The following is a 14,555-nucleotide window of genomic DNA, read 5'->3' as shown; positions in this document are numbered from 1 at the left end:
GATAACTGCATGATGCTATCTCTGTTGACGCAACCGAGAGGCAGTGAATAACGTGACACAAAGTCTGTACTGAGCTGCCAGGGGTTGAACATGCCCTCTATAGAAGCTGAGTACTAACAAGGATTCTACTGGGGTGTAAATTGATCAATGAAATCACTTCAAGAATCTGGAAAACTGACAGACACCAGAAAGAAATGAATGATATATATATATATATATATATATATATATATATATCCTTTATTTCCGACAATTAATTAAAAAGAAAGAAATGAATGATATACATCCTTCATTTCCGGCCGTTGTCGTCATTGTCGTTTACGCATAATGTAACACGGGATTAGAACTTATCAAATCAATAAAAATCCCTGCCAAATACGTGCAAGAATCAAGACGGTAAAGTAAAATGGTTGTATACACCATAACGCCATTGTTCATTTTGATAGATTGAAACAGCAATGCTATGAAGGTGCGTTGAGATATACTTTTCTTATAAACAGTATAAGTAAAGGTAATAGACAAAGAAATGTTGGAAAGTTAATTGTCATTATCAATGTTATATCTGAGAACCTGAAATCTGCCTTCGAAGTAAAACATGACAAAAAGGCGAATTTTGATAGTTGAGGTAAAAGATGTTTTATTGATGTGGTGAGCTGTGTTACGAATGACGAGTCGGTAGTTATGTCTCTAATTTTCAATAATTGCGTTTTATGATTAAGCCCCATTCGGCGGTTTTATAAACACACACAATCCATTTGCGCTTTATATTATAGTAACTCCTCCTAAAGCTTGTTTTAAGCTTAAAAGGGTTTCTCATGTTCTTTGGTATTTTCTTCGCAATAAATTGATTAAGTTACTATAAACTGACTATGAAGAAATTTTCTCGCACAGCTTGTCAAGCAGGAAAGTACGGCCCACCTCACTGTCGGGGTGTTTGTGACAAATGCTACAACGGGGGAATCTGCGATGACATATCTGGCCGATGCATCTGCCCAAATAATTTTCGAGGACCAAACTGTCTTGAAAGTGAGTTTGTAGTGAACATGGAGCAGTCACGAAAATGTTTGACGTTGGCGATACGATTTATTCGTCTGATCCGTTCTGTTTACTGAGCTCTCCCAATTTTGATAGTTATTTTTATTTAAAAATCAAAAAGGAGAACTCTAACTGCTTTCAGTAGAGATACAATAGCTTTCATGAAAACAGCCGTACTGTGGCCGATCTAAACTCATGCAAAACACAGTTGAGTGTAATCCGTTCGGCAATATTGCCACCATTTCTATTGAGACATTAAACGTGACCATTTATATTGTTGAGCATTTGAATGACTATATTCAAAACAGAACAAAAAATGCGGAACTATGCGCTTAAGCTGCTGTTCAGTGTGTTTAGATTAACAGGAAAATACTAAAACATTCAGAAACCGTGAAACTTATCATATTTTCAACTCTCTCTGCTATTTAAAGACCCACTAATTGCCTCATATTAACGTTGTAGTCTATAAGTATTATGTGGGAAAATTCTCACAGACCGCGATGTCCACTCTCTTGAAGGATTTGAAGTATTTACCACAGGCATGATAGAGATGGAGTGAAACGAAATCTTCATGAAGTGAGATTAAATAATACCAGAGACACTGGTAGTCCTATCATATGCTAACAATCACTTGAAATTCTTGAACCTGCAGACAATAAATATATTACACCTATAGCAGACTTAAAAAAAACCCCACTTCTATCTGAAGGGGTAAAAATTGTTGTAGAAGACTTGAAAAAACAACAACTTCTCTCTGAAGGGGTAGAAATGGTTGTACCAAGGAGCTAGCTTCCTTGGTCTTAATACACATGAAATCATATTAATATTAAAATTTTTGTTCAGTATGTTAATTCCTATTTCTTTTCTTTTGGGGGTTATATACTAACTTCTATATGCTTTGCTTTTGTTCGTTTATTTGTCTGGGTTCTTTACTCATATTTTATAGAGTTTTTTTATGAAATGTATTCTGTAAATGTATGGTTTTTTTACCAACACGGACTCACAGAAGAACAGCCATCGGCTAAAGTGAGTGATCAGTGGTGAAATGAAATAAACTCAACTCAGACTCATAATCTCCTGTAACAATGCTCCAAACCAAGAGGATAGAGCGAGTACGGTCAATTAACATGGTGATTGTCGTAGTGAATAACGAACGGCAATGATTATCTTTGGAGGTGTATCTGCTTAAGAAATGTTAGAGAGGTCAGAATATTCAAAGAGAGTATTTTGTTTTCTTTGTTGGTCTTGAGGTAGTTTACTGTTTGCTTGTAACTTGTCGTTTTATTTGTCATTTGATTTTAATTTTGAATTAACAGAAGATGCAGTTTTTCTTTCACAAAACTAAATCTATCTCAGTTTTGAAGTTTCAAGCTGGGAATGGCCGTAAGTTGGTATGTTTGTGAGAACATTTACATAAATTTAATACAAGATACCGAATGATAAAATGAACTTGTTTGATACAAGAGTACAACTTGAAATGACAGGCAATCTATGAAAATACAAAATTTTGCATCAAATACAGCCACAAAGTCCTTAGTGAAGATACCCCTCTCGATCTCCTAACTACAATGTTTTATATATTATTTCACACCGTAAGGGTCCTGGTAGTGAAATGATGTAGAATTCGTAGCACTTGCTTTCTCTTAAAACGTCCTTTTAAAGGAACACAAAGGCCGGAGCATTGTTTCCTTTCTTTTTTTCTTCTTCTTCTTTTTTTTTTTTTTTTTTTTTTTTTTTTTTTTTTTGCTGTATACGTGTTTTACAAGCTTGTAGTAGGATGTTGTGACGCACTGAATTGATTTGATTTGATCTGAATATTCTATTGTTCACAAATGCGACTGTGATAATGTGCCTTCTATCAGCATTTTGAATATACATGAAATGTAAAAAAAAAACCAATGATTTTCAAGAACAGCATATGCATGACAAATTACAAAAAAAAATTCTGAGACACAAATACTTTATTATAATTTTTGTTGCAAAAATGATGAGTTATGTTTATACTTAGTATTGTAATATTCAACATGCATCACGTATATGCGTGTGTATCCAACTTTATTAAAAAAAAAAACAATTTAGATGATGGAAATGTCATAAGTAAAATTTCTGCATCAAGAAACCCGTTGTTTAGATCTCCTTCATCTTCTTCATTAAATCCTCCTTGTCATGTTAAATCCCTTAGATAGAAAACGTAGTCGAGGCGAATATCATCTTTTCGTGATAGCATCTGAACGTTAATTTGCCATAACTTTTCCTTATTTTGTCTTTCCCTTTCACTCGCTAAATATTTGACGTATGACATATTTTCAAATATTTCAGTTAATCCGTTTTCATTTCATTCTATGTTATCAACTTTTATATGCTGTGCTTAAACGTAACGAGCAATTTCCAAATTTTCAAATGACTATAAGATGCATTCTTTAATGTTTTTGTATTGAACGACGTTCTATCTCGCTCTACCAACAACCTTCTACCAGTCTGCAATCGATTAGGGGGAAACAGATTTGGATATAACTGCGACAAAAGGTGCACTTACTACACTGATCCTCCGGGCCATTGTCAGAATTACCTGTTTTGTCTACCTGATCCTTTCGGCTGTTCTTGCGACGTTGGAGTTTACGGAGTCGCGTGCGATCAAGGTGCGGATAAGGGTTATAGGCCTAAAGATAAACTTGGAAAAGTGAAGCAACACAATGTGGTGGATTCACTACCAGAATATGTATTTTGGGTTACTAATATGACATGTACAATATGATGGAAATGAAAATGAATTGGAATGAACTGAACCGAAGACAATTTTGTCCAATACGGTTGGACTGAAATACATTAGGGGAACGCTAGATAAACGGTGTTCAATAATTATGTTCATTCTCACAGCTGAGCATTGTGCATTTTCACATTTTATTGAACACACTAAGCTAGCTGTTATCAAACGAATCATTTCGTGGTGGTCCTTGGAGGAAAATGACGAGATTTTCAAAGTAAGACTTTTCCTTTCATGTTATTGCTGCTTTGTTGTTGTTTTTAACAGATTGTATTCGATTAAAAGGGATGGTATAATATTGGTTGAGGTGAGGATTCAGCTAAAGCTGAGAAACCACTCAATGAAATGTTACAGAGCACACAATTCTAACAAGAATCTGAACTTTATTTGATGAAAATCAATTTAGAAATGGCTAAGATATCCGAAAACAAAGCAAAACAAAGCGATCCTAATTAAAGATGGGTCCCATCTTTTATTAGGATCGCTTTGTTGGGGATGTGTAAGCCATTTCAACACAAATCTTCATCAAATAAACTTTAAATTCCTTTTAGAATTACACTCTTTTCCATATTTAATAACAGATTTCACATTATCAACAACATAAAAAAATCATCATCAACACAGGTCAGAGACCTGAAGCCCCATCTCAGCCGATCACAGAAACTGTACTATCCCTCAAAAAAGTCAATTTAATGTAAATTCGTTTTCATTTTCGACAGAACATGACATACACTTCACTTTTGTTTTTTATAAACGACAAAGAATAATGTAAATGGCACATTGTGAAAGGTACAGAGTGACCGACAGTATCGGAATGATAATACGTGACTGTATTAACGAAACATTGTAATGCATCACGGAGGAGAAATAAATGGGATCAACGAAAAGTTGAGGAACCTACAAAAAGAGTCAACGCTTGCAATAAATATAGGTACATTTAATTATGAAAACTAATGAAAACCAACTAAAGAAACAAGACTGACATGACAACAGGACGATAATTTATATGACAACTGAACAACAGAAAATACAATTTAATACAATGGAGACAGCATTATACAACAACCTGCAGAAATATGCTGACAAGTAGTTTTGTTGCATGATGAAGGCAGGAAAATGAGAAAGAAAAAAATGCGGGAATGACGAAGGGAGACAAGGCTGTAATATATACACTTGGGTATGTAATAGTAGCAACAAGAGAAGGAAGAATGTATATTAATTTTTACAAATGACATATAACAAGCCTACAAGCTTATTAGATATTCTATGGAAATCTGCGTTGATTTATCATTCTAACACAGCGATTTTTCTTTAACAATCATGACAATGTTCGCAAAACCATGCCTGCACGCACGGATAGATTTAAAATGCAGTTACCCAAATACGGCCGTGGCAAACATATCGCATGTTAGTTGTTAAGTTTATAACTCAGTTGATTAGAAATACAATGTAATGAAGAATATCATGACATATAGCCCATAGTGTAACACAATACCACTTTGGAATGTAACAGGCCTCATAATCATTTTTTAAAGTTTATGTAACATCCTTCAAATCCAAAATATCCATAAACTTGCACGTTGGTTAAGTTGTACACTCGATGGGGAAAAATGCGCAGTTAGCGATTTGAAATCTGGTCACAATGAAATATTGCGTGAAGAGTATGGAGCTTTTTAGTTAATGATAATCGTAAATCCTTTAATTCTTACACAGAATGTGAAAGAGGGAAGTTTGGAGCAGATTGTTCGCAGACGTGTCATTGTCAATCGGACGGCTGCAATCGATATTCAGGGATCTGTAATGGCGGATCATGCGCGGAAGGATATACGGGAGACAACTGTCAGAGTATGTGAGAAAAGTCAGCCCTCCTTTTCGTCCTTAACGGATACATTTCCGTGATGTCGCAGTTTTACCATCATTTTCATTAGACATGACGAGTCTTTTAATTTCCCATTATGGTGAAAACTCGTTAATTTTATTGTTCTATGATAAAATACATTATTGACATCGCTCATGTCGTTTGATTCTGCTGCAGAATCTTAATATAATCCTCGAAAGAAGAACTGATTCTCATTTTTTTTTTCAAAATGTTGGAAAGATTTAATTTTCTCTTTTTTTTTATTTAGATTTTTTTGAGCTGATTTTATCATTTTACCTTGAAAAACCATACAGGTATATTTAAGAGTTGCCGGTGTAGTTTGTATTACTAAATTAAGATTGTTATATAATCCGAGGGATTTGATCCATTTACTCACTCTAATCATTTACTCCTTTTGTCTTTCTGTCTGCGGTCCGTCACTTTCCTCTCCCCCTTTCTCTCTTATATCTATGCATCTGTTTCGAATCATTTTCTTTGAATGTTATGGTCTTGGACAAAATGTGACTGGTGCCATCTTTGAGTATTGTGTAGCATATCACTATAGAGTTGGATGAATCATCTTGTCACTAAGATCACAAAGTAGAAATACCGCCCTTTTCAGATAAAAGTTTATCAATATTAACGAATTGTATAATCGCGGTTTATTTTACGTAAGAATCACTGTGAAATAGTTGAGATAGCAGTCATAAGAAAGTCCTATGTTAGTAATGTTACAGATATAGGGACGCATTTCGCGGAATCTAATGTGCACAGTACACTGCTTGCATTTATAAGGCTACGGTCATATGGCAAGCCATAATTATTACTTTAAAAAAAAAGATTTTCTGATATCACGAATTCCCTTTCGTGATATCAAAAATTCGAATTTCTGATATCACAAATTCAATTTTTAATATCACAAATACCCATTGGTTTATCACGTAAAACCAATTTTTGATATCACGAAATCGAATTAGTGATATCACAAATTCAATTTGTGATATCACGAATTCAATTCGAGATATCACGAATTCACATTCTTGATATCAAGAAATATATTTTGTGATATCACTAATTCCAATTTGTGATATCATTAATTTACATGGAATTTTAGCACATATCTTTCGCAAAGAAATAATGTGATTTCGAGCATTAGTTTTGCGCTGAAATTCAACCGTAAATTCTAGCGTTTGTTGAGGGCAGAAATACACAAGGAATTCGAGCATTAGTTTTGCGCTGAAATTCAACTGTGAATTCGAGCGTTAGTTGAGCGCAGAAATACACAGGGAATTCGAGCATTAGTTTTGCGCTGAAATCCAACTGTGAATTCGAGCGTTAGTTGAGCGCAGAAATACACAGGGAATTCGAGCATTAGTTTTGCGCTGAAATTCAACAATGAATTCGAGCGTTAGTTGAGCGCAGAAATACACCGGGAATTCGAGCATTAGTTTTGCGCTGAAATCCAACTGTGAATTCGAGCGTTAGTTGAGCGCAGAAATACACAGGGAATTCGAGCATTAGTTTTGCGCTGAAATTCAACAATGAATTCGAGCGTTAAAGGGATCGTGTAGTTTTGGTTGAGACTTAATTTCAGGTTTCTAACATTTTTTTTTTTTTTGTGAGATAATGAGAAACCTCTTATGAAATATGAAAGAACATGTAATTCTCTGAGGAATTCAATGTTTAATTGATGAAAATTGGTTTTGAAATGGCTGAGATATCCAAAAAAAGAGTGATTCTAATAAAGTGTGGGACCCACACTTTATTACGATCGCTTTGTTTTACTTTGTTTTTGGATGTTTCAGTCATTCCAAGCCAGATTTTCATCAAATAAACTTTGAATTCCTCTTAAAATGGTATGCTCTGTATCATATCATAAGTGTTTTCTTGGTATCTTGGAAAAAGTTAAAAGCCCTATTCTCATTTCCACCAATACTGTACAATCCCTTTAAATACACTGTGAATTCGAGCATTAGTTTAGCGCAGATATTCCTATGGAATTTCAGGTGTTATCTTTACATAGTATATAACGATAGTTACAAACAAACCTAAATGAAGAGTTTTGGCAACTCGTCTTCATTTAAAGTGATTAGGAATTGGTTTTAAAAGAATCGATAAAATAAATCGTTTAGCAACATGTCTAAAATGCCATTATTTATATGTTGTCAATTACTTCAAAGTCATTATTATATTCTTTTTTTCCTCCATTTCTCGCCACTGATTTGGCAGAGACTGGTTGACTTACAACTTTTGTTTGCGTTTCTCTTCACTCTGTCATGTGAAAGATACTCTCTCCCGAGCTCCCCTTGTTACTCCTCAGAGTCAATAAGAGAGATTTCGTCATTGCGCATATTAACAAAATTGAAGTCCTTCGTACCACTGCTTTTTTCTTATTACAAATTCTAACTGTTTGTTTGCCATGCATACTGCTGCATAAACCGTAGGCTCCTCAGAAGATCTGGATATCTTCACTCTTCTTGCTCTGGTCTGAAGACTTTTGGGCTTGTGCGTTCCAGTTTTGTTCTCCCCGGTTTTGGTTCTTGAATAAACTTGCCTATATGATTACACTTTAAATTATTTTACAAAATCATAAACATATTGGGGCAGGCAAACTGTACACCCAACACAATTGGTCTTAATGGATACACCCCTTTGTTCTGGAGGACTGATTTTGAGGAGTGAGAAAATGTCTTTAGGAGAAACACGTTGCTTTATGTGACCACCAGCCGACACCAGGGGTGGACATTAAATTAGCAAGTTTACGAGTCCCTCTCGCATCCCGCATGACTCACAGTCTCTCTCTCTCTTATTCTCCGCTGCTGACATACACAGACCAGAGGGTTGATTGCCCTCGGTCGGTCCTCCGCAATACAAACACATGGTATATGCTTTTATAACACACATACACATACAACCACACATACTTATCATCGATTTGGGTGGAAAAGTCTACTGTAAAGGGGATTACCACATGAAAAATGTATCATATTTAACAATAATGTAGTAATAGATGACAATTTGAGGACCAAAACGATGAATTAAATGTAGGCCCTAAGTGAACATAGTATCATTGAATTCATGATAACATGTTGCAAAACAATTGATTTGTATCAATAATTCATCGAATATACCTTGACGATCATTTAGGGAATGATGGATGTGTAAATCTCTCATATATAGTTATTGGTATTTTGAACATTGTTCTAAAAAAAGTTAGCAGTAGTATACCTTCCATCTGAATATCAGCTCAAAAGTAATGTTCCAATTCCCTGTGTATTTCTGCGCTAAAAAAAACAAACAAACAAACAAAACCGCTCGAATTCACAGTTGAATTCCAGGGCAAAACTAACGCTCGAATTCCCTTTGTATTTCTGCGCTCAACTAACGCTCGAATTCACAGGGATTTACTGCACTGAACTAACGCTCGAAATCTCTGTATTTCTGCGCTCAACTAACGCTCGAATTCACAGTTGAATTTCAGCGCAAAACTAACGCTCGAATGCACTTTGTATTTCTGCGCTCAACTAACGCTCGAATTCACAGGGATTTACTGCACTGAACTAACACTCGAATTTCCTGTGTATTTCTGCGCTCAACTAACGCTCGAATTCACAGTTGTATTTCAGCGCAAAACTAACGCTCGAATTCACTTTGTATTTCTGTGCTCAACTAACGCTCGAATTCACGGGGATTTACTGCACTGAACTAACGCTCGAATTCCCCGTGTATTTCTGCGCTCAACTAACGCTCGAATTCACAGTTGAATTTCAGCGCAAAACTAACACTCGAATTCCCTGTGAATTACTGATATCATAAATTCGATTTTGTGATATCAATAATTCAATTCGTGATATCACAAAATGGAATATGTGATATCAGAAATTCGCATTTGTGATATCACAAATAAGAATTCTTGATATCACAAATTGAAATTAGTGATATCACAAATTTATTTCGTGATATCACAAATTTCGAATTTGTGATATCAAAAAATCATTTTGTGATATCACGAATTATCATTGGTTTTTCACGTGAAGCCTATTTTTGATATCAAAAATTCGAATTTCTGATATCACAAATTCATTTAGTGATATCTCAAATTGAATTTTAGATATCACAAATTCGAATTTCTGATATCACAAATTGATTTTGTGATATCAAGAATGGATTTTGTGATATCACAAATTCGATATCTTGATATCACAAATTAAGTTCATGTGCTACACTTACGGGAATTTGTGATATCACAAATTCAATTCTTGATATCACAAATTGAATTCTTGATATCAAAAATTTGATTTTTTGATATCACAAAATGGAATTTGTGATATCAGAAATTAACTTTAAATGTAAAAAAGGCTTGCCATACGGTCACAACTCAGAGCGGCGACTGACCGATTAGTAGCCTGCTCGGTCGCTGCTGAAATTTCTTTTGGCACCGCTCAGCAGTTTTTGGAGATGTTGAGCAGGCTGTAAAACCCTAGCGATGACCGAGCAGTGCCCTGTCGATTTCCCGTCGGTCACCGATCGATTTTCAGTAAAATTTTGGCGAAATGTGGGGATCTGCAACGCGCAGAGTCCGAGCAGTCACCGAGCGATACCCAATCGGCAACTGGACGATCCCCCACCGGCCATCGGCCGATTTTTACGACCGATGGGTGATCGATAGGTCATCTACCGGTGACTCGTCTATTATATATAGGCGTACCGACGGCCACCCGCCGGTCTCTGCCGGAAATTTCTCAAGATCTACCTGTGTTTATTAATGTACCTATGGGATTTGTGATGTGTTAATTAATTAATTGATTAATTAATCAAGATAAAACTCGAGGCAAAAGATCTAAAAGTTAATTATCAACTAATAAAACTCAGCTATGTGATGCCACAGATAGAAACTAGAAGTAAGGAAATAAAACAAAAGGGAGGAACACCCAAGATGGAACAAAGATTAGAGTAAATTAGAATTTTCCAAAATATCTTGTTTCCTTCCATATTTTACATTATTTTTCTATTCCTATCTAATTTCATATTTTAATTTTCCCCATCTCTTGTCAGTAATTTCTTCTTCAATCAATAGGCCTTTAATGAATGATAAGGTAACCAAACCGTATTTTACTACGTCAGCATAACAACACTAACTTTTAGCTTCATCTCTTTTGCCCCAAAGTGGTTGCCTCTGACTTCCATGTCCCTCATGTTGGTTGCCGAAATGTTGAGATGTTGAGATGTTGGTGGGGTTTCCTTGCCTCTTATCCCTCCCCCTGCTTTTTCCACATTGGGCTAGATTATCTTCTCCATCTAGTCTTTGGTTTTTTTCAGTGCTTCTGTCATTTCTATGTTAAGATTTTTAGTCCCTAAATCGCTCGACGGCGACCGCTTGATCTATTCTCTTGGTTTTCTTCTGTGCTGTTGTCATATTTGTTTCTACTATTTTTGTTCTCTCAATCGCTCGGCAGCGACCGCTCGATTAGGTCATTGCCTGGACGGTTCCCGCTCGGACACCGAGCGTATTATGGGCAGCTACTGAAAACTGGTCGGTCGCCGCTGAAATTTTAACTCCACGTTACAACTTCAGCGGCGACCGCCCGATGCCCTAAAAATCAGTGGCGCCTGGTCAGTCACTGATCGGTCACCGGTCGTTGTTCGACCGGTTTTGGCTAAAAACTCGCCGACCGGTCACCGAGCAGGCTGATTTTGGGGGTTGTGACCGTAGCCTAAATACTGAAACACTTTGCATGATGTAAACTGAAAATTTTTCCAGTTCCGCCTAATTGTGATCGAGGTTACTATGGACGGAACTGCACTAAGAAATGTCACTGTCTGAATGATGAGGCTTGCAACAGAACTACTGGAAAGTGTCCTACGGAGTGTGCTGTGGGCTATAAGGTGGTCTCCAACTTCAACTCCCGTCGTTGCAGAGGTAAAATGTCATGTTCAAGAAATGTGTGAAAATTGTAATTTTTTCGTATTGTCATGATCCAATCCGTCTCCTTAATTCTGTTTATGTTCCTTAACCAATAATTATGTAATGACGTCACACATGATCACCCCTCCCCCCCCCCCTGCCTTCTTACCAGCTGTATCAATGGGAGTCAGAGTCAGGTCGCTCCTCCCCCATTCCTCCTCCTCCTCTTCCCCTCTCCTATATCCTACCATCTCCCCTTTCCCTCCCCTCTTCATCCCCTTGCCCTCTTTCTTTTCTTCTCTCCGCTCCCCCTTCCTGATTCCCCTATGTACCTTCACTCTGCCGCCGCCGCGGCGCGCTGCCCCTTCCCCGACCTTTTCGTTCATTCCCTTCTCCTTCCCCTCGCCATTTAATCCCTCACTCCCTTTCCCCTCCTCACCCCTATCAACTCCTGTAGCCTATTCCTTCTCATTTCTCCTTAATATTACTCCTTCCCCCTATATCTTTTCCCTCCCCTCCTCTCTACTTTCTCTTCTCACGATACGTCTACACTCTCCTCTCCCTCGTTCCTTTCTCGCCTAATGTCTATCCAACTTTCAGAAGTACTATACACGAGGCAGGTAAATTGAATCTCCGGGCTTTGCTCCAAAGACAGAGTCATAAGATTAGAATCCCTTCTTTTTCTTTCTTTCAGCATGTCCAAGAGGCTCCTATGGACACGAATGTGGCAAGCGATGCCACTGCCCCAATCCTGTATGTGATCATGTGGATGGGTGTAATGGACAGTGTAGCGATCACTGGTTGGGCCCTGACTGTCGTAGTGGTAAATTCATTTCATACTAATTGATTACTCGAGAGAGTTTGGTGTATTTATGCCTACCAGGGTGGCTTTCATATAATTTGTGTGTACCTCTGAGTGCGTTTTGGTGTGTTTGTGTTTGCTCGTTTATTTGTATGCATGTGAATGTATTTCCCTTTGTCATTGTAACATGTCTTTTACTTGTACCTTGTAGTTATATGAATGAGGTACGCTTTTTATCCTGCGTCTAGAACAGTTTCTGGAATGGTGGTGTGTCAAAGGGATTTGTCCCGTATAGACATCAAAATGGTTTTACGATACCTAACGATTCAACTGCATCTGAGAAAGTAAAAAGAAACAATGACCAATTGTCATTATTCCTACTTATTGTCAATGGTAAATTGCCCCACATCGACATAAACAGCGAATTAATCAGTGTGTTGTTAGTAGCCATGATAGAAAAAGCATGGACCATTTCATAAAATATTTTATGATAGCAACTCTTGCTAGAATAGCAACTTCCCATAGCAACATCCAGTCAGGGAGCTTAATTCTTGTGGTTACTTTGACAATTGCCATTCCAGTAAGACTTGCTATCATAACGACTTTTTTTTTATGAAATGAGGCCAGTTCATCGGACAGGCGTCTGAAATATCAACTGGACCTTCCAGTTTCCACCCGAGAGCCAGTGCTGGTTTCTATAGCAAATAGCGGGTACTGCGTAAATGATTGCAAGTTCTCTTTATTGCAACTGCTTGACAAATTGGCTTTCATTGTTGATTCGAATTCAGCCTGAGTATGCAAGCCAACGATCTTTCATGGTTATAACTGACTATAATTATACACAGACAATGATTAATTCGGTGCTTGTTGAAGTCGATGTTGGGCAATGTGTCAATCAGTTGCAATGATAATGATTATAATATTGTACAATAACTGAGGATCTCATAGTAATTATACATTGTAGTAAAGAAGAAACAGAAGTGGTCGAAATGAAGTACATTTATTACCTTGCTTAAAGTGCGAAAAATGGAGAGACCCACTAAAAAGACAGAGCTTGTAGAATGTGGGGCCCCTCTGGACAAGAACATGGAAGATAAATTGAAGCATCTTAAATACACACACACAAAAAAAGAGGAAGAATACGGCGCTTTATTCGGGTGTTTCTAAGCAGTAAAAAATTACATGTATAAACAAAAGACAAAATGTGTGATGACGCCTTTGTATTGTTAATTACGATAGGTCTCACCAGCCTCATCTTTGTCAAGGTCAATCCTGGTCAGCCATCACAGATCAGTGCCTACGTCACTGTAGAAGACGACGCAGTAGGCAATCTTTCGCTTACCATGTATCTGCCTGATAGTACACAGCCTTCACCCCTTCATAATGATACTGTTATACGTGAGAGTCAGTACGTCTATTTTCCTGTCGAAAACGTTACAGCTGGAGGAGTGTACACTTTTAATTTGAAATCTACGGTCGGGGAAACGACACTTTCTAGAAGAATCGTCGCAAATGTGTACAGTAAGTTGATCTGTTGTAGTATTCAACTCAATTGGGACATCCTAAAGAGATGGTCTTGCACGATAAAGAAACGTCAACCATTATCAGCAAAAAACAAAAACAAAAAAAAAAACGGATGATTATTGATATAACAATCCTCAATCAAAGAAATAGACATGTGTAGAGTCAATTCAATACCTTGGCGTGGTTGTAGATCCAGGTAATTGGTTTAAAATAGAACTTACTGATTGATACAATCTATGCACGTGCCAGTCGGCTGTTTGGTCTGTTTTCCCGCTTACTTCTTAGTCATCTATTCAACTTGATATGTAAATATATTACTTCTCATTCTCGATTATGAAAGAGCAATGCATATAAGGAACTGTTACTGCTCAGTACATGGACTCATTTCAAAACTTCCAAACAATCTGGCAAAATGATATCAAGAATAAGTCCGTCAAGATACGTATTGGTCAAAATACTACTAACACGTTTATAAGCTGAATATAATTGGTAACCAGACTCTATTATTTGGAGCACCGTGGTATTCAAATCATTTAGTAATTATGAATCACATGAATCTTTCCATTATGATCAGAATTGTTATTCACTTGCTATTGCAATAGGACCTTTACTTAAGTATATAATATCTTTTAATCTTCTGATTGAATTAACTGATTAAAGCACTCGA

The sequence above is a fragment of the Diadema setosum genome, chromosome 13 (assembly GCF_964275005.1).
Source record: "Diadema setosum chromosome 13, eeDiaSeto1, whole genome shotgun sequence".
NCBI classification, from domain to species: Eukaryota; Metazoa; Echinodermata; class Echinoidea; order Diadematoida; family Diadematidae; genus Diadema; species Diadema setosum.
Note: the sequence above shows the minus strand (reverse complement) of the source record.